The sequence below is a fragment of the Orcinus orca genome, chromosome 4, assembly GCF_937001465.1.
Source record: "Orcinus orca chromosome 4, mOrcOrc1.1, whole genome shotgun sequence".
NCBI lineage: Eukaryota > Metazoa > Chordata > Mammalia > Artiodactyla > Delphinidae > Orcinus > Orcinus orca.
The window spans coordinates 24,919,111-24,937,933 of NC_064562.1; the positions used below are offsets into that span (position 1 = coordinate 24,919,111).

At 44.6% G+C, this 18,823-nt stretch overlaps 1 protein-coding gene across 1 annotated transcript in view; it reads right to left on the minus strand.

Moving 5' to 3' along the window:
- INPP4B (inositol polyphosphate-4-phosphatase type II B) overlaps positions 1-3,129 on the minus strand; it is a 725,833-nt gene extending 722,704 nt beyond the window's left edge. The window contains exon 1 of the mRNA XM_049709519.1: positions 3,006-3,129. The gene's annotated coding sequence lies outside the window, so the exon portion shown is untranslated. The remainder of the gene's footprint in view (positions 1-3,005) is intronic.
- Positions 3,130-18,823: the final 15,694 nt, after the last annotated feature.

An 18,823-nucleotide genomic window follows, 5' to 3' on the forward strand; every position in this document is an offset into this window, starting at 1 on the left:
GCACACTAAAATGCAATCATGGCATTATCATTCGGATTTATCTAAAAATAAATGTTTAAACTGAAATTATTTGTCTAATAACCTCATTTCTTAGCCTGAATATGAAAGTATGTATACTTGTGTATCCTAAAGAGCTTTATGATCAAAGATTTCTAACTCAATATTAAAAAGTAGTAACAAAGTGGCTATGAAGCACATTCCCTAGGGCTTTAGAAAGACAGATAGAACACATTGAAAAATTAAGGTACAGAATACAGAAGAGACAGATACAGCTTTCAAATTAACATTAAACTTGAGATTATTTAAAACAGCACATTTCTAGCGATTAAAATCCCCATGGTTATGAAAGACAAGAATTTATTCCACACAGATTACAAAAATTATGATATCTGTATTTCTAATATTAGTACTGGCGGGGCTTGTGCACTATGAAATAAGAAAATGTAACAGATATTCAGTAAGCATTTTGCTCACTAATTATTTCATAACTTTTTTAACTTTGTATTCTCAGATGTCAGGTATTACCTGACAACTGACATCTGTTCAGTTGCTAAGAGATATGAGATCAGTTTGCACTTTTTTCTTTGTCTTTATGAGAACTGCCCTCTTGGGTTTTGCCTCAAAGTAGTGAAAGTAGCCTCTGTCACCCATGTGCGAATTAACATTACTTGTACTAGAAGAAACTCCCAGGTCTCAGAAAGGAAATGAACTGCTTTCAATCTGCACAATTTAGAACAAATATCTGGCTTTTCCCTAAGCTTAATGAGTTTTCCATTTCACAACACTCAAATATAATAGCATTATTTTATAATCAAATTTAACTGATGAGTCTGTGTTATGAGTATTTTGACAAAAATCTTACGGGGAATGAAGTCATTGAGTCGATTTGCATCCCCAAAGTGAAGCTCAAACCCAACATTTGGAAAGTACTTTCTGCCTATAACTTTGACCATGTGCTTCTTTAAACAGCTGGAGGAACAAGAGTAAACTTGGTCTATCTGGTTTTTCTTATACTTTATCAACGGATCAAAAACAAAACACCGTTATAAATACGTACATCCTAACTGGTCATTAATTTAACACAAATAAATATTGATTTGCCTAATCACAGAGAATATTCTTCAAAAATAAGAGCAGTATTTCAAGCAGCACATAAGTTTCTGAAAGACACTGAGGATCTAGACTCTCATAACCTTTCAAGGACAATGCTCTAAATCACATTTTAGAGAAATACATTGGAAAAGCATTCCATTGCCGTCGCGTTTTACGTTACTACAAATCCAAGAGGTTCAATTTTTAACGGTCAAGTACGTATTACAAAGCCATTGATCATTTACTCTGATTTCACATCAATGCTCTACTGGGGTATATCACAAAGGAACACAAGATCATGCGTTTCTTTGTCTATTAAGTGAGACAGTGCCCACTTACCCAGTCCTCTTTTTACTCAACTTCTTGCACTAGCCAGCTGCCCTGTCGGTGGTTCCTTGCACCTTATATGCTGCCTTAGCATCGTCAGATTACTACTACTGCTGGCCCAGAACCCTTAAGAAAACTCCTATGACAAGCCAAGGTCTTGGAAATGTAGTCCTACACCTACACCAATGGGCTGTCTAGTGCCCGTCTCGAGGGAAAGAAGACAATCTACCCTCTGTCTTCCAGGCTTCCACTTATTTTATAGCGCCACACCTTTACAAACACGTTCTGTCACACTGAGAGGAAGGAGATATGTAAAATGTAACACCTGGAGTCATAAAATGTAATGACCTCAAATAACACACCTCAGAAAGAGGGAGGAAACCTCGTTCCGGGCGGAGGGGATTGGGGGGGAGACAGGCAAAGTTAATCTGCATCATTAAAACAAGAGTAATAGAAAACACCCTCTCGGGTTTTTCCAGTAAGTTTGGGGCGGCAGCAGCAGCAACCTAATCACTATGCACATCCTCACCTTTATAAACCTCTTGTCCCCAAACAGAAACTGCCGGTGCCTCTCCACCGTGTAGGGGCAGACACCACTCCCCAAAAGAGAGGCGAGTTCAGAGGCATAGGGAGGGGCAAAAGCAGATACGTGGGGCTCCAGCATCCCGATCTTAGTCCCAGCTACAAGCCTGAAAGTCCATTCAGGAACCAGCCCCTGGCTCCTAACATCCCCGGCCTGGGCCCTCCCTGCCAAAGGTGCCAGAGAGCTCGCAGACCCTGCAGCGCAGCTGTCAGACGCCAAACAATGACTTCCCCACGCCAGCCCCACGACCACGGCCCCCCACCGCCCTCCAGCCACGGCCCCTCGCTGTCGAACCCCTTTAAAAATGAGACCTCTCTGGGGCAGGACAAGAGGTGCTCGGTGGCCAGGAAGAGACGCACCGGGCTTCTCTGCCGGAACGAGTTGCCGGGAGAGGGCTGGGGGTGGCCATGGAGAGGGGGCTCCTTAGGAAACACCGAACCATGGGGCAATGGAGACCCCAGTATCAGTCTCCCTTACTCCCACCCCACCCCCACCCGCTCGCCTCGAAGACGACTTCTCCCGAGGCGGGCGGCGGCGGCAGGTTAGCGGCCGGGAGGCGGTGGAGAGCGAGTCCCCCGGGCCACCGCAGCCTCTCCAAAAAGACCGCGAGGGTGGGCGGGCGCCGCCTTGGAAGGTCAGTGAGGCCAGAGCTCAGAGTTACGCGGGGCCCACAGAGTGAGCGTGAGGGGGCGAGGGTGACGGTGAACCTGAACCTGCGCGCGGCCCGGCCAAGGGGCGCCCGGCCACAGGGTCCAAGGGTGTCAGGGGAACCCCGGCAGCCCGGGAGAGACAGCACACCACACCTCTCAGGAGCGAGGGCTGCATGGGGCTATCGGGGCCGCCAGGCTGAGAAACTTGATGCCAAACAGACCGGCTCCCCGCCCCCCCCTCGCCCGCCCCCGCGCTCTCAGACCCGCTCGAACGCCTCGCGAGTCCCCCACCGGCCCCCAGGCCACCCTGCCGAAGCCCCCGCCGAGCCCTCGGAGCCCCGGCGGGTAATTACCTCTCCCGGAGGCGGAGTAGGGGGCGGCAGCGGCAGCAGCACTTTGAGCCTGACTTTCCGGCGTTCGCGGGTGAGCTTGTGCGCGCCAGCGGGAGCTGTAACCTGCTATTTATAGACCGGAGCCTCAGCACCCGGGGCTGGGAACCCGGAGGAGACGAGCCGGCGGCGCGGCGGCGGCGGCGCAGGGCGCGGGGCGCTGGAGGCGGCTCCCCGAGGCTCCCGCGCCTCCCTCCGGCTCCCGGCGCTCGCCGCGCTCACCGCTCGTTCCCCGCTCGCTCCCCGCCCCGCCGCGCGCGCCCCGGAGAACTTGTCACCGGCGCGGCCGCCTCTCCGGCTGCTCACACGCCCCCTGGCACAATCGCTACTTTCTGTCCCCCCACGCCACCCTTCCCTGCTCCTCTTCCTCCTCCTCCTCCGCCCGTTACCAGCGGTCTCCTCCCAATGTCACCGGCGGCCGAATAGAGGCGGCGACAGCAGCGACCGTCGCGCAACTGGCGCAGCTCGCTTTCCGCTACCTACCGATGGAGTGGAGTTGGTGACCCGGCCGCCCAAACCGAAATGACCCCAACACGCTTGCTCCGGGTGCGGCCACCCCGCACCCCGACCTTCTGCTGGGCCCCTCTGCCAGCGGGGACGGTCCCCAGCCTGGGCTGCTGGGAGCGCCGCTGCGGAGCGGTGGGGAGAGGTGACCCGAGGCCGCCAGGCTGCGGCCGGGGCCGCGGAAACCACACGGTTTTTAACCGGCGGGAGGAGGCGCCCCGGACCCGGGCTCAGACCCGGGAGGTGGAGGGAGGAGAGGGGGAGGCGGTGTCCCGCGTCACCGGACTTCTGCCTGCCACCGCCCTGGGTCCCGTCTCTCGTGCCACTCCTCCGCCTTGGCCCGGGATGAGGTCGGGCGGAGGAGACCTGGACACTGGGGAGGCTTCCAACTTGGCGCAGCCCACGGCCACCCACCTCCAGCCCCCAAGTCGCGGCGCGGTGACTGAGGCCGAGCCGCTTCCAACAAGCGTATGATGCCCCTTTGGCAGCCCGGGCGTGTGGGGACAGGTCTACACTCTGCGTGTTTCGGGTGTGGGGAAAACAGGGTACGTAATCGCGCAGTTTGAACCGAGGCTAACACTCCCCTTCTGCCTCGCCAACAAGCCCACTGGCGAAGGCGCACAGCCTGGCTATTCCGGTTGGCTGGGGTGTGGGGAGAATGACTCTCCCTATCTGCGCCTGACAGGTGCCACCTGGTGGTTCTCTTGGGGAGGTTTCCACTGAGCGGCTTAAAGGTCATGGGGATGCTGGGAAGGCCGGGCGAGCGCCAGTCCAGGCAGGCACCCTCAGCCTTTCCCCTCCCTCCGGGCACTTTAAATTTACAGTTTAAATAAGAGTGAGAATGCTAGTACACGCGGGTTACAGTTTGCTCCGCGGAGACGGGACTCCCAAAGTTGGGATGGTGAAGTCGATTTGGGTAAGTCAGTACTTACAGTTACACAGAGTGGGCAGTTGGAGCTGCCCCCAGCTCTCACCCCTGCTGTCGCTCCCTGCATCTAGGCATCCCTTCACTCTGCAAGCATTTAACTGCCACTAGGTTATAAGCTTTATCGATGAGAGCAGAGACTTCGGTGTTTGGGTTTTTTGTTTTTCCCATCACTCTTCCTCAGAACTTGGAACAACGCTTAACATGCTGTAGCTTCCATAAATGTTTACAGAATGAATTAATAAGCACTATGGGCCAGAAACTGTGCTTGGCCCATTCTCTCCCTGCAGCCCTTCCCTTTCCTTCTCTTCAAGCTCTTTCTGCTACACTCAGCCGTCATCACAGGTGAGCTGGATGGAGGAACAAAATGGACAAGCAGTCCATGAAGGCCCTGCGACGATGTGGATCACACCTGAGGAGCCCATTACACAATTAAATTTCTCCTCCATGGGGCAGTGCTGAACACACCCGTTTTTTGGAAACAAAACAAAATAAAACACCTGTGTCATACTTGGAGCTTGAAGCAATGGATAAATCCTGTTTGCAGAGATCTGCTGGAGAGATGAGACAACTTTCTCATTGGGCAAGAGTTTCAGCCTTTCCTTAAAATACAGAAAGAGGGAAAGAATATCAGAACATCAGGGTGCCAGACCTTTGCCACTAAAGTGAAAAGATGTTTGATATATCCATCGTCTAACTTTAAACGGAGATTTGGGGTGTGTGTGTGTGTGTGTGTGTGTGTGTGTGTGTGTGTGTTTATGAAGATTGCCACAGTGCCAGAAGCACTAAACCATTCCTTCTAAAAGACAGGCTTGTAAAACAGATGCAGCAACTGTCTTTGTGGGAAAAAACACTTAAAGTAAGATACCCAGAAAACCCTCTTATAATTAGAACCCAGACATTCATGCTGACCAAGACCTTTTACAGACCATTTACAGGGCTGCTGGGGACAGCCCTGTGACATACCCATGCATATCATCTAGGAAGTTTTAATTCTGGAGAGAGAGAGAATGAATCAAATACATGTACCACATGACATTTTAAAAACCCATCAATCAGCCTGATATTTACCTTTTTCAGTTATTTGGCGGTGTTTTCCTTGAATAAACCTAGCAGGTTCAGATTCTTCTATGGCTTATTAAACTCATTCAGCACCCACTTTTACAAACCTTGAACTTTTAGCCACTTGTGCCTCCAAAACATAACTCCATTTGCCAGTGAAGGACAAAATATTTTTCCTTTCCTTTTGATATATCTTTATAGGGCCAGAGACCAAAGGTGATTCTCGGTAGTTACCTTGCTGTCTAAAGCAATAAAATCAAGCCAGAACCTGCAAGGCTGGCACTGCAGCCCCCTTTTTCAGTGAAGTGGCTCATACTTTTTCTTTGTGTAGATTCATTATTCCTGGAGATTTTTATTTCAGGTGAGACTGGTATGGCACAAGGAGGATTCTCCATTTTTGTGAGCCTTCACTATGAAAAATCTCTTCTAAAGTATAGCACCAAGTATGGCACAGTGGTTTTTTGTTTACCAAATTTGTTCATTTATATTAATGATAACTTTGTAGATCAAGTCAGTTTTCCTCCCAATTTTTTTTAATAAATTTTGTTTGTTTTTTGCTGTGTTGGGTCTTCGTTGCTGCACGCGGGCTTTCTCTAGCTGTGGCGAGCGGGGGCTACTCTTTGCTGCGGTGCATGTGCTTCTCACTGCGGTGGCTTCTCTTGTTGCAGGGCACAGTCTCTAGGCACGCGGGCTTCAGTAGTTGTGGCTCGGGGGCTCTAGAGCGCAGGCTCAGTAGTTGTGGTCCACAGGCTTAGTTACTCCGCGGCATGCGGAATCCTCCCAGACCAGGGATCGAACGCATATCCCCTGACATCGGGAGAGTTAAGTTTTGATATTCCTACGCTAAGATCATCTCTTGGGTGTGCATATGTGTATGTGTGTGTGTGTGTAATGAAACTCATGGGAGATGTTATTAGAAATAGGAATTGTACCCAACTTAAGTTAAAGGGGGGAACTAGTGTAAAGATACCTGGCTATCCACGGAACTCGAGGACAGGAATGCAACTGGGCATTAGTGATAACTTGGAAACAGGGACATGCATTAAGGACTTTATCTCTCCTTTTTCTCCCACTACCCTACCTGCTCCATCCTTTCTCTCTCTCCTCCTTCCCTTTCTCTCCGCATACATGACTTTCTCTGCTTCTCTGGTGTGCCCTGAGTTACGTGGTTACTCACAGATCTTGAACTTCATGACCTATGGGCCAGTTCCAAATTCTCAAGGAAGTACCACGATTGGCTGTCAAACTCTGGTCCAGACAACCATGGCGAGGGGATCACGGTCAAGTTGCATTCCCATAGCAGCTACTGTAGCAATCAGATGGATAATAGTGGTGGGCTGAGGCAGGAAGGGATGGAAAAATTCCCAGAACATGGGAAGGAGTTCCTGATCCTCTCCCCTGACTGCTATCATCTCTGAATCCTTGTTGTTCCGTGAATAATGGCACAAAAGGCAGAAGGAGGCGGGAAGGAGAAATATAACGTGCCATGACATCTGTGTGTGCGAATGCATATGCATGTTTAAATCCTGAGTGATGGAGAATGCCTCTTGCTGATGGTGGTGCCCTAAGATGCTGGTCCCAGTAAAAGTAACAGGATGATTTTATGATCTCTTGACCTGGGACTAGATGAGCATGAGGATGGAATAAAGTATTTCACAGACAGTTTACTTTAGCTCCTTTTTTCATGGCAAATAAGAGATTTTTTTTAACTGAAGGAAATAAGTGTGATATCATTTACATTTATCAAAGATAAACATTCTGCTCTCTCATTTACATAATAGTTATTTCTAAAATGTATATAAATCATGTACTTGAAATTGAATCACATTTCAAATATAATCAGATGGTGAATCTTAACATTTTTCTGGTCAGAAACGCCTTTGAGAATTTGAAGAGAGCTGTGGACTTTCCCCAGAAAAATCTTGAGCAGATGCACACATTTTTTTTTAAATTTTATTGACATATAGTTGATTTACAATGTTGTATTAATTTTAGCTGTACATCAAAGTGACTCAGTTATATTCTTTTTTATATTCTTTTCCATTATGGTTTGTCACAGGATATTGAATACAGTTCCCTGTGCTCTACAGTAGGACCCTGTTGTTTATCCATCCTATATATACGTGTTTGGATGCGCACATATTTGCAGTGGGATGATATATGACATATTTATTTGAGAGCTGGAACTTCAAACATGTTTCTTTTGGCTTCCTCCAATCAACCCCATTTGAACAAGTGAAACAAAGACTCCAGATTCGTCAACAAAAGATTCAAAATGCCCAGTTAAGTCAAAACATTGGTTAGGGGTGGGGAGTGCCGGAGCCTATGCGAACTTGGGAAAAGAGTTCCCCTCCCCCCAACTCCTGCCCTGAATGAGATACAAATGAGGTAGAGGTAAGGAAAGAAGACAGAGCTGTTAGAAGCTGCAATGTGGAGAAGGATGTTGTATTCATTTGCTAGGACTATCACAACAAAATACTACAGACTAGCTGACATAAACAACAGAAATTTATTTCTCACAGTTCTGGAGATTGGAAGCCCAAGATCAAGATGCTAGCGGAGCTGGTTTCTCCTGAGGCCTCTCTCCTTAATTTGGCAATGACCACCTACCTCTGTGTCCTCACATGGCCTTTTCTCTGTGTGCCAGCACTTCTGGTGTCTCTTTTTGTGTCTAAATTTCCTCCTCCTAGAAGGACACCTCCATACTGGGTTAGAGCCCATCCTAACAGCTTCCTTTTAAGCTGATCACCTTTGTAAAGACCCTATCTCCAAATAGACTGTCACATTCTGAGGTATTGGGGTTAGGGCTTCAACATATGAATTTGCAGGGGACGGGGGACGCCATACACCCCCTAACAGACATGCACTGCATCAAACTCCAGAAAGGGTCTCGGGGTGGAGGTGAGATAGAGATTTCCCCTTTATGTTAAGAGAGCCAAAGAGTAAAGAAATTTGTATCCAGTTTTCCCATTGACATATTTGGAAAATCTCAGTCTTGAGAAGAACCCAGAACACAAGGATGTTAAGTGGGAGTGTAAATGGTAGACTGCCTTATCTAGATCCTTAAGGGCTGAGGGTTACAGCCTTTCCAGCTCCCTGGACTTTCTCATGGTGACTGAGTGGTGACGAATGGGTGCCTGTGAGCTGCAGGAGGCCTGGAAGTTAGTGGGAAAGAGAGCCAACGGGACATGGAAAAGGCCACCGAGGAGGGTAAACAGACACAGGACTAAGAGTGTCCTGTTGACTGGTATGCACGGACATGGCTACCATTCTGTGGCATTGCACAGAGCAGGCATGGGGCCAAAGCAATGACCTCAGAATAGTCAGTGGCTGTGCCCTAGAGCAATGTCATGTGTCACTCACACCTGGGGAACAGAGGCCAAGACACCTCTGCAGAAAATGAGAGGAGAGATCATCAACACCCAGACATGTCCCCCAATATCATGATGCTTCATAAGTCTCCCCTGGACTAACAAGCTGCCCCAGAGGTGAGAGAGAAGGAAGAGAGGGAGCAGCAGTATCTTAAACTGGGTAAGTTTTAAACCAGGATAGACTTGGTTTAGGTGACTAGATAGTACTAAGAAAACTAACTGAAGTTTTCTGTTTCTGAGTACAAATGGGTGCTTCTAAGTTAATTTTACCATAGGAAAATTATGTTCCATTTTTTGTACCTGAGATTTAAAGGCTCTATTGACTTTTATATATAAATTTATTTATTTATTTTTGGCTGTGTTGGGTCTTCGTTGTTGCACGTGGGCTTTCTCTAGTTGCGGCGAGCGGGGGCTACTATTCATTTCACTGCGCAGGCTTCTCATTGCGGTGGCTTCTCTCATCGCGGAGCACGGGCTCTAGGCACACAGGCTTCAGTAGTTGTGGCACGAGGGCTCAGTAGTTGTGGCTTGTGGGCTCTAGAGCGCAGGCTCAGTAGTTGTGGCGCACGGGCTTAGTTGCTCCACAGCATGTGGGATCTTCCCGGACCAGGGATCAAACCCATATTCCCTGCATTGGCAGGAGGATTCTTAACCACTGCTCCACCAGGGAAGTCCCTCTACTGACTTTTAAAAATACATCCTTTACACTTCACATTTTTAATGCATTTTCAAGAAGTACGTAGATCTACTGGAATAGCATTTATGAATCCAGACTGAGAATATTTGCCCTAGGGGATCTGTTTTTTTTTAATACATCTTTATTGGAGTATAATTGCTTTACAATGTTGTATTAGTTTCTGCTGTACAACAAAGTGAAACAGCTATATGTATACATATATCCCCATATCCCCTCCCTCTTGAGCCTCCCTCCCACCCTCCATATCCCACCCCTCTAGGTAGTCACAAAGCACCAAGCTGATCTCCCTGTGCTATGTGGCTGTTTCCCACTAGCTGTCTATTTTACATTTGGTAGTGTATATATGGAAAGGCTACCCTCTCACTACGTCCCAGCCTCCCCTTCACCCCACTGTGTCCTCAAGTACGTTCTCTACATCTGTATCTTGGTTTTTTAAATCTGATTGTATGAAGAATCTTTTTAACTGAAAAAAAAACCTGCTAATATATATAATTTTCCACTAATATATTATTTGAAATTCTGTTTTCTTTAAGAGTAGTATCTGTAAGTTAAAGACAATAGCTCACATGATTGTGTTTAGTAAATGCCAGAGAAAGGATAGAATCGTAAATGGAGAAATTATAGACAATCACTGGGTAAAGATAGCTATATTCAAGTAGAGGTGACAGTATTATGCTGCTTTACTTTGAGAAATATAAAACTTTTTATTTTAACAGACGTCTTCAAACTGAAAACATCTGAGTTAATTGTTTTTCTTTCTCCCCATTTTCAAGCAAATACTTCTTTATTACCTAATTATGTCACTGGTGGCATAAAATGAAGGAGAAACTTACACATCAGACATATTTGTAGGGAATGTTTGTGTTAATGAGGGCCATTGACTGTAGCGATATTCCTGAATCTTTTCTTACATCTTATTCATCAGTGTCTCTCTCTTGCATTCCACTCTTAAACATGCAAATAGATCCTTCTCACCCTATTTTCAAAGATTTCTCTACATCCAATATTCCTGTCAATTTACCATCCTGGGTCCCTTCTTCCTTGGTATAATTGAGCTCTATCATCTCCTTCTGACCTGATTTAGGCTGAAATAGACCAATTTTGATCACCAGAGTAAGTCAGAAGAATTGGACCCAACTGTATCTCCCAATTAAACCTGTATCTCCAGAGACCTGTCTCCATCAAGACTTAATTTGTTCATCAAGACAAGATGTGTGCTTTGGTATCAGACAAATTAGGGCTCGATCATGATGCTCCCATTCACCAGCTGTGTGACCTTTGATGAGTGCCTTAAAATTTCTGTGTCTTTTTTTTTATCTGAAAAATGGGGACAATAGTAGTTACCTCATAGACAGATTGTGAGAACCCCCTGTGACACTACAAGTACAGTAAGTCCCCTACATACGAACAAGTTCTGTTCTGAGAGCACAAAATTAGCCTACATACCCAACTAACATAATTGGCTATATAGTAATGTACTGTAATAGGTTTATAATACTTTTCGCACAAATAATATATGAAAAACAAACAAACACAAAAAATAAACATTTTTAATCGTACAGTACAGTACCTTGAAAAGTACAGTAGTACAGCACAGCAGCTGGCATCCAGGGTCTGGCATCGAGTGAACAGGCAAGAAGAGTTATGACTGGAGGAAGGAGAGGAGGTGGGAGATGGTAGAGCTGAAGGATCGTCAGTAAAAGGAGACGGAGGGCGAGTTGCCATTTCACTCATGCCTGACGATGGCACAGGTTCTGGGCTTAAAATAAAGATACTGCACTACTGTACTCTATACCGTACTGTACAGTACACAAAGGCACAACCACCTGTAGAGGATGCACGCACGTGACAATGTACACCAGACACGTGAACTAACTTACGTGCTTGGACATGAGAACACACGTTCGCATCTTTGAAAGTTCACAACTTGAAGGTTCGTAGGTAGGGCACTTACTGTACACGAGATGAGCTGGCATCCATCTTGCACGATGCATGTATCCAATATCCCCTTGCCAAGACTGAAGAAGATGGACAGGGAGGACAAGGAAGGGGCAAAATCAGAGTTTCAACATTAAACCTTCTAATTTATATGTTCTAGTCTCGCTATTTCACTATTACCTACAACCTGACATTTGTCACAGAGATATTGGTCAGCACCTGGGAAGAGTAACAGAGTTCTAAAGAATCTGACTAAAGTCTATGGCATCTGAAAGGAGAATTTTCCAGAAAGCTTCAAATAGAAACCTTCTGCAGAACCACTTCTAACTCCGTTTATCTTTACAACTTTCCTATTCAGTCCTAACAAGCATTCACTGAGCACCTGCTGTTTGCCAGGAATTGTGCTAAATTATGGGAATAAAAAGGTGAAGAAGACATAAACTTTGTCTTCGGAGAGCACATCATTTAGTAGGTTTAGACTTGATTTTTTCTAAACCTAGCCTCTCCATTTATTTATTGACTACTCAGTTCACTGGAACATCACATTTACTGAGTGTCTAGTACATGGGTACAGGAATGTGGCAACACAGGGATGAGCATAAAATGTAGTTGACAGGACAAGGTAAGTATACAAACAGGTATAAAACAAGGAGAGAGATTAAGCGGACATGCCATGAAAATCAAGAGACAAGAGAAATCAAATCTAGTTGGAAGGATCAGAAAAATCTTCATGAAGGAGATGATGTTTGATATGCGAGAGATTTCAGGGAACGTAACTGGCACAAATTCCACAGGGAGGCCTGTTAGTACATGGTGGATGTTGAAAACTCTCACCCATCAGAGCAGGTCTCCTCACCCACTCTGAGGGGACCGTCCATTTAGTCCTCGTCCATGTTTCCCATCACCGTGAACCTGCCTCCGTTGTATCACTTACTGCACTGGATTTGTTTACCCATGTATCTCCTTCACTGGGTCACAAGCTCCTCCTGAGAGGAAAAGCCATGTTTTATAATGGATGCGAAGGTTCCAGAAAATGCTGAGAACTTGGAACCTAGGGAATTTTCCGTTCATTTACTTTTAAATTTTCCATTCATTTGCTTTTAAAGTAAATTCATTTACTTTTCAAATTTATATCCAACTTGAACCTCTCACCACACTTGCTGAAAAATCTATCAGTTTTTAGGGTCTGCTTCACCTCCTCTGGATCTGCTTGGAAGGGGGTTTACCTAGTCCCGGGGCATCTCTGACCCACAGTTCTCTCAGCACTTCTGCATTCCTCACGAGGTCATCAGGAACTTTAGACCGCCACATGGCACATAAAGGTCATGGGAAGCCAGGGCCCATCCACCTAGACCCTTCTTCTGTCAAGGCTCTCTAATATGCTCCCCTAGGCTGCGTGTGGAACTTCTCTGAGACAGGCCATGTTTGGGGTTCTTCAGAAAGTATCTCAGTGTATCTGCTCTCCAACCCTTGAAGATTAACCGCTAAGGGGGAAGGACAATCACATCTATATTTCTGCCCATGTTTCATTTCCTGCCCTTTCTCTGCACACTTTCTACTTCTCTACCCTGTTTACCAAGGCTCCTACATCATAGCCTCCTCTTTTTCTGGCAGCAATTGTACTTATTTTCTCATAGCAATACTGCCAGAGAAGATACAGAGAAAGAATCTGAGTTATCAGGAGGAGAAAATTCATCTGGGTTACTTCAAAAACCTCACCCCATGTTACACAAATTGATGAGTGAGTGTGTACATGCACATGCATGTGTGTGTGTGTGTGTGATCACTTTTGGAATGCTTTAGAAATTCCTCAGTAACATTTTCATGTACACTCGAGTATTGTTTTCTATAACATTCAAGCAAAGCATAAAGTTACAGATCTTTTTCTTTGTAAATAGAATATAAGCTTCTCACGCAGAACGCATGCAATATTCTGTAAGGTAAAACTTGAGAAATCATTATAGATAGCTTAAAAGTGTTCTTCCTTTGAAACATAGCACTTGTGGGCAAAGTGGGCAAACCTTAGGAAAAGGTTGAGGAAATTCATCAGTGTGAAAAGACAACTGTTTTATTTGGTCTAAAATGAAGTAACATTTTATAGGACTGAACTTCAGTTTCCTGAAAGTTATAATGAAAACAAATGATTGACTCATTTTATGCTTTCTATAATATGAAAGTAAAAACCTCCCTATCTGAGTTAGCCTTTTCTGGTTTTGTAACCAAAAGCTCTAGCTGAGAGTAGACTTGAGTATTTTCTTTTAAAAAAAAAAAAAAACCTTGAAAGACTGGGTACTCAGAGGTGACTGGGAGCAGGGGGCAGGGAAACACTACTATTTTAATATTGTGAACATTCTATCAAGTTCTCCAAATGGAAGATTAACTTGAACCACATGGTCAGATTGCTTTTGATTTGGGGGGGAAAAAGGGACTTTGGTGGGTCTTTTGTGATGGTGAAACCAAAAAGAATATTATTCTTTTTTTTTTTTTTTTTTTTTTTTTAGAATATTATTCTATAATGGGATATTCAAAGTAGTTAGGAAGCAAACAGCTCTACCTAACAATGTAAAAGTCTGTCCTCATTCTAGGCCCTACTGTTTCTCTGAAGACGATTATGTTTCCTGAAGGCAGCCTTTGAACTGGAGGTTAGGAGTGGTGGATGAGAGAGAAAATAGATCTGTCTCTCACTGGACTCAAAAGACTTTGGGGCAACTAAACTCCAGGCAGGAAGCCCATGAGCAAAGGCACTTTTCGTTCAAGGACGCCAAGTGTTCCCTGCGCCATGTTGGCAGACCATGTAACATCCCCGTTCCATCCTATTCTGTCCCTATCGTCACATCCCAGGTGCCCTCATAGAAGGACATGGCCCTTACACTTTAGAAGAAGCCCTAAGAAGTCGCCTGTTCTTTGCTTGTTCTTCCTCTGCTGTCATTCCTTTCTGTGCCCATCATTTGTCTGTGAAGTGTCGTTAAACGCGACAGCAGGGTCTTAGCTGAGCCTTGGTGGCTTTGTCCTGTCAGGGTGAATCAGCAACAGTGTGGAGAAGCCAGAAGATACAGAGAAAGAACTTGAGTTACCATGAGGAGAACCAGAAGATGACTGGTTGAAGGGACTCTAAACTGGAATAAATTGGTAGAAGCATTCTTTGGATCAAAAAAATACTGGACTTCCAAAAATCAAATAGGATACCAGCTCCAACTATTCTTTTTTTTTTAATAGTACTACTCTTATTGCTAAAACTATTCTTTTTTCTTTTAAATTTTTTATCAAAGTATAACTGATGTATAATATTATATGTTACAGGTAGACATTACAGTGATTCAAAATTTTTAAAGGTTATATTCCAGTTATAGTTATTATAAAATATTGACTATATTCCCTGTGTTGTACAATATATCCTTGTAGCTTATTTTATACATAATGGTTTGTACCTCTCAATCCCTTCTCTCTATATTGCCCCTCCCCCTTCCCTCTCCCCACTAGTAACAACTAGTGTGTTCTCTAAATGTGTGAGTCTGTTTCTTTTTTGTCATATCCACTTGTTTTTTGTATTTTTTTAGATTCTACATATCTTAACTGCAGAGAGGTGTGATTCCCCAGAGGTTGGAGAAGCCACACATTTGGGTGATAGTTACAAGGAACAGAGGTACACTGGGCAGACATGAAATACTAGGAATCTGTGGTGTTGGCCTGATGGGTCCCCTCTCTGTACCTCTCATTGTTCTCTGCCAGAGAAGCCACTGGTATCACTGCTACTGGGATCCTGGTCACCTTATACTGAACAGCTAGGAGTGGAGGGATGAAAAAAACTTGGGGGATACCGCCATTCAGAACCACAGCTTTGCTCTCTTCTGATCTGAATCCTTCCCTTTGAGCATTAATACTTCTCAGCAACTTTCATTGTCTACGCTTCTTTTTGGAGGTTCCTCTTCGTCCTCCTACCACTACTTGAATGATCTTCTGCATTCTCCTCAGTCCAAATTGCAAAGGATAGCATCAGATTGAGGCAATTAATCTCTCCTATTAAGAAGAGAGAGCAACAGCCTACGTCATATCTTGCTGATGTATGGTTAGGCTATTCTTCTGTCAGGTGTCCACACTTCTCTGGAGAGTATAAAGGGCAACCTAGCATCGTTTCCAAGAGCAGGGAATCGTGAATTAGGGATATTGGGCACCAGGCTGGTAAAATCCTTAAAGAAACAAATGCACATTCAAATACCTAAGAAAATGGCTTTGGTGAAAACATACACAATGCAGTGAAATATGTTTCTGCTAAAGGTCATGAAATCAAAGAAAGAGGTTCAAACACCTGTCACCACTACCGACCACGCTTACAGATGGGATTAAGCCAGCGTGGCAGCCAGAAAGTCAAGTCTCTTACTGTTCAGGTCAAATTCCTAATATGTGATTCATTGATGAGCTTTGTCTTTCTGAAATAAGGAAAACACTGCTCAGTTCTTCTTCTGCTTTTTATAATAAAGCATGCAGCTGTGGGTTTTATTACTTCTGAAAGAGAAAGCATACTGCGTGAAATAGTAAACCACAGTATGATTGTCCCTTGATAACCTATATGCCAGGGAGGCCGCAGTTTATTTGTCCAAATATTGATGAAAGGCTAAATTTTTATTATGCACAAACCAATTTAAACTGTGCTTAAAATGAATAAAGAAGAAAAGTCATCTCTGCTTGCACAACTACACAACTATATGGTTTTCAGCAATCTCTGAATGTTTCTTCCTTTCAAATTCCCTTGGAACATAGCTATTTTTATATTATGTATAGGTAGATTTTGTTTTTCCCTGGGAATCTAAGGAATAAAATTAAAGTCAAGTTTTGACTTCTTTCCATCCCAACGTCAGACAATACCCTCAATAAAAATGGCTTACTGGTGAAAGAGGCTCACAATCAATATTGCAGGGACCTATTTCATCAAGCCCCTGGTTCCCGGCCACGGTACTTCTCCTCTCCTTGCACTTAGAGCCGTTTTACACCCTTGCATAGACTCAGCCATTTCTCAGTTCCAAAGGCCCTTGGTGGGAAGAGTTTGAGGACAGCCACACCACACTGGAGGGGCCGGCTTCAAGACACACTCACTGTTCCTCCATCTCAGAGTTTGGGCACAGTGCTCCTGATGGGTTTTCCTGGTTTCTGAAACCTAGAATTAAAAACAACTTTCTGGAAATTAGCTCTGTGACTTGGAAACAGGTCACTGAACTTTCAAAGGATTCCTCTTCCATTTTTGACATCAGTGTGTCTTCCCAGGACATCCAGGACTCCTTTCTGCTTCCCGGGTTCGTAATTACAGCACGATCAATGTAATGGAGCAGCGTGATATCCTGTGGACTGGTGAGATGGCTAAGGCGCCCATGAGCCAAATCAGGAGCCAGCAAACTATGGCCTGCAGGTCAAATCCGCCCCTGCAGCCTGTTTTCGTAAAGCTTGCACGCTAAGAGTGGTTTTTACTTTGTCGAGTTGTTAAAAAAAAAAAGGAAGAAGAAGCACATGCAACAGAGATTATATGTGGCCCACACAGCCTAAAACGTTTACTCTTTGGCCCTTTACAGGAAAAGTTAGCCAATCCCTGAACTAAATTACCACACAGAGCCAGAGAGTTGATATAGCCAGTTGTCCTCTGCTGCCCCCTGCTACTTAAAAGGAAAGTGCATCTGTGGTCTCTTGGTGTATTTCATTTCAAACAAAAATTTGCCAACTTGACAATTCCACATCAGGCGTCAGGATCTGTGTGCCCTGGCTTCAGAAAATAAACAGCTTCTGTTGGAATCACCCTCTCATTAAGTTTCTGATAATCCATTGATATTGTTCCCAAGACCCATCAATCTTCTCACTGGTCAAACAGGAGATCTTAATGAGGATGGGAGGGGGGGGATTTGGGAATGTAATAGGAATTATTATCCCTGCCTTTCTCAAGCGTTTGATATTAACACTCATCTCTACAACCCCTCTAGGTATGTGGCATGGCTTAAGTTAACTATTATGGCAGCATCTTAGCACAGAAGTTTTCTCTCGCCCATCCAGAGCCTTCATGCTATGCAACAGGAAGCTAGTACACACATGCTGATGAGTAAGTCTATTCCAACTACCATGTACATATGGAAACTGGGAAAGTAATCACAGAACAAATCAGCAGGAGACCCATGTTGACGCACTGTGAGGTAAACGCAAACCAAATTTCCATTTATACTCCCTAACCTCAATAAGTCCCCTCTGAGTAGGGAACCACACTGGCCATTTCTGGGTCCTCTGGAATGAATATTAGCTACCGCTCATGTCAATAATCCCACAAAGATCTTGGTGGTTCCTCTCCCCTGGCCATAGCCATTTTCCTGACAGATGAATGCAGGTCCTTTTCAGGAGAATGCAAAGAAGATGAACAGTGCTTGTGGCACTATCACAGGGTACATTCACTTATGGGCTGTGGGTCTATGAACCAGTAAAGGGCTGTCACTCATAATTATAGTTACTCAGGTCACCTAGAGCTTTTGTTTTGGTGTCAGTTTATGCAGATCAAGGAGGATGGTAATAGATCTGCATATTTCTTTCAGTTCTAGGCACCTCTTATACAGTTAACCACTGTCAAACATCCCTAACATTCAAAACCTGTGATCACTGGTCCAGCCCTGCTGCCTGTTATGGTAACCAAACCCATTTCACCTCTGTCTTGGGTCCTATCATTGTGCTGTCCCTTGAACTTTGCCACCTGGGACCCCCATCACCCCCAGAGAAATCAGGGAGCCCTTTTCTTTGACAGTAGCTCCTACCATCAGAGGACAGCCACTCTGACTCTTTTCAAGGTATTTTTTTTATTTTATTGAGGTATAGTTGATTTACAATGTTGTGTTAATTTCTTCTGTACAGCAAAGTGACTCAGTTATACATATATATATTCTTTTTCATATTCTTTTCCATTATGGTTTGTCACGAGATATTGAATATAGTTCCCTGTGCTATACATCAGGACCTTGTTGTTTATCCATCATTTGCAGCAACGTGGATGGAGCTAGAGATTATCATATGAAGCAAAGTATGTCAGAAAGAGAAAGACAAATACCATATGCTATCACTTATTTGTGGAATCTAAAATACGATATAAATCAACATATCTACAAAACAAAAACAGACTCACAGATACAGAGAACAGACTTGTGGTTGCCAAGGGGGAGGGGGAGGGAAGGGAAGGAATGGGAGTTTGGGATTAGCAGAGTCGAACTATTATATATAGTATCAAGGTATTTCTTTTTTTTTTCAATATCTTTATTGGAGTATAATT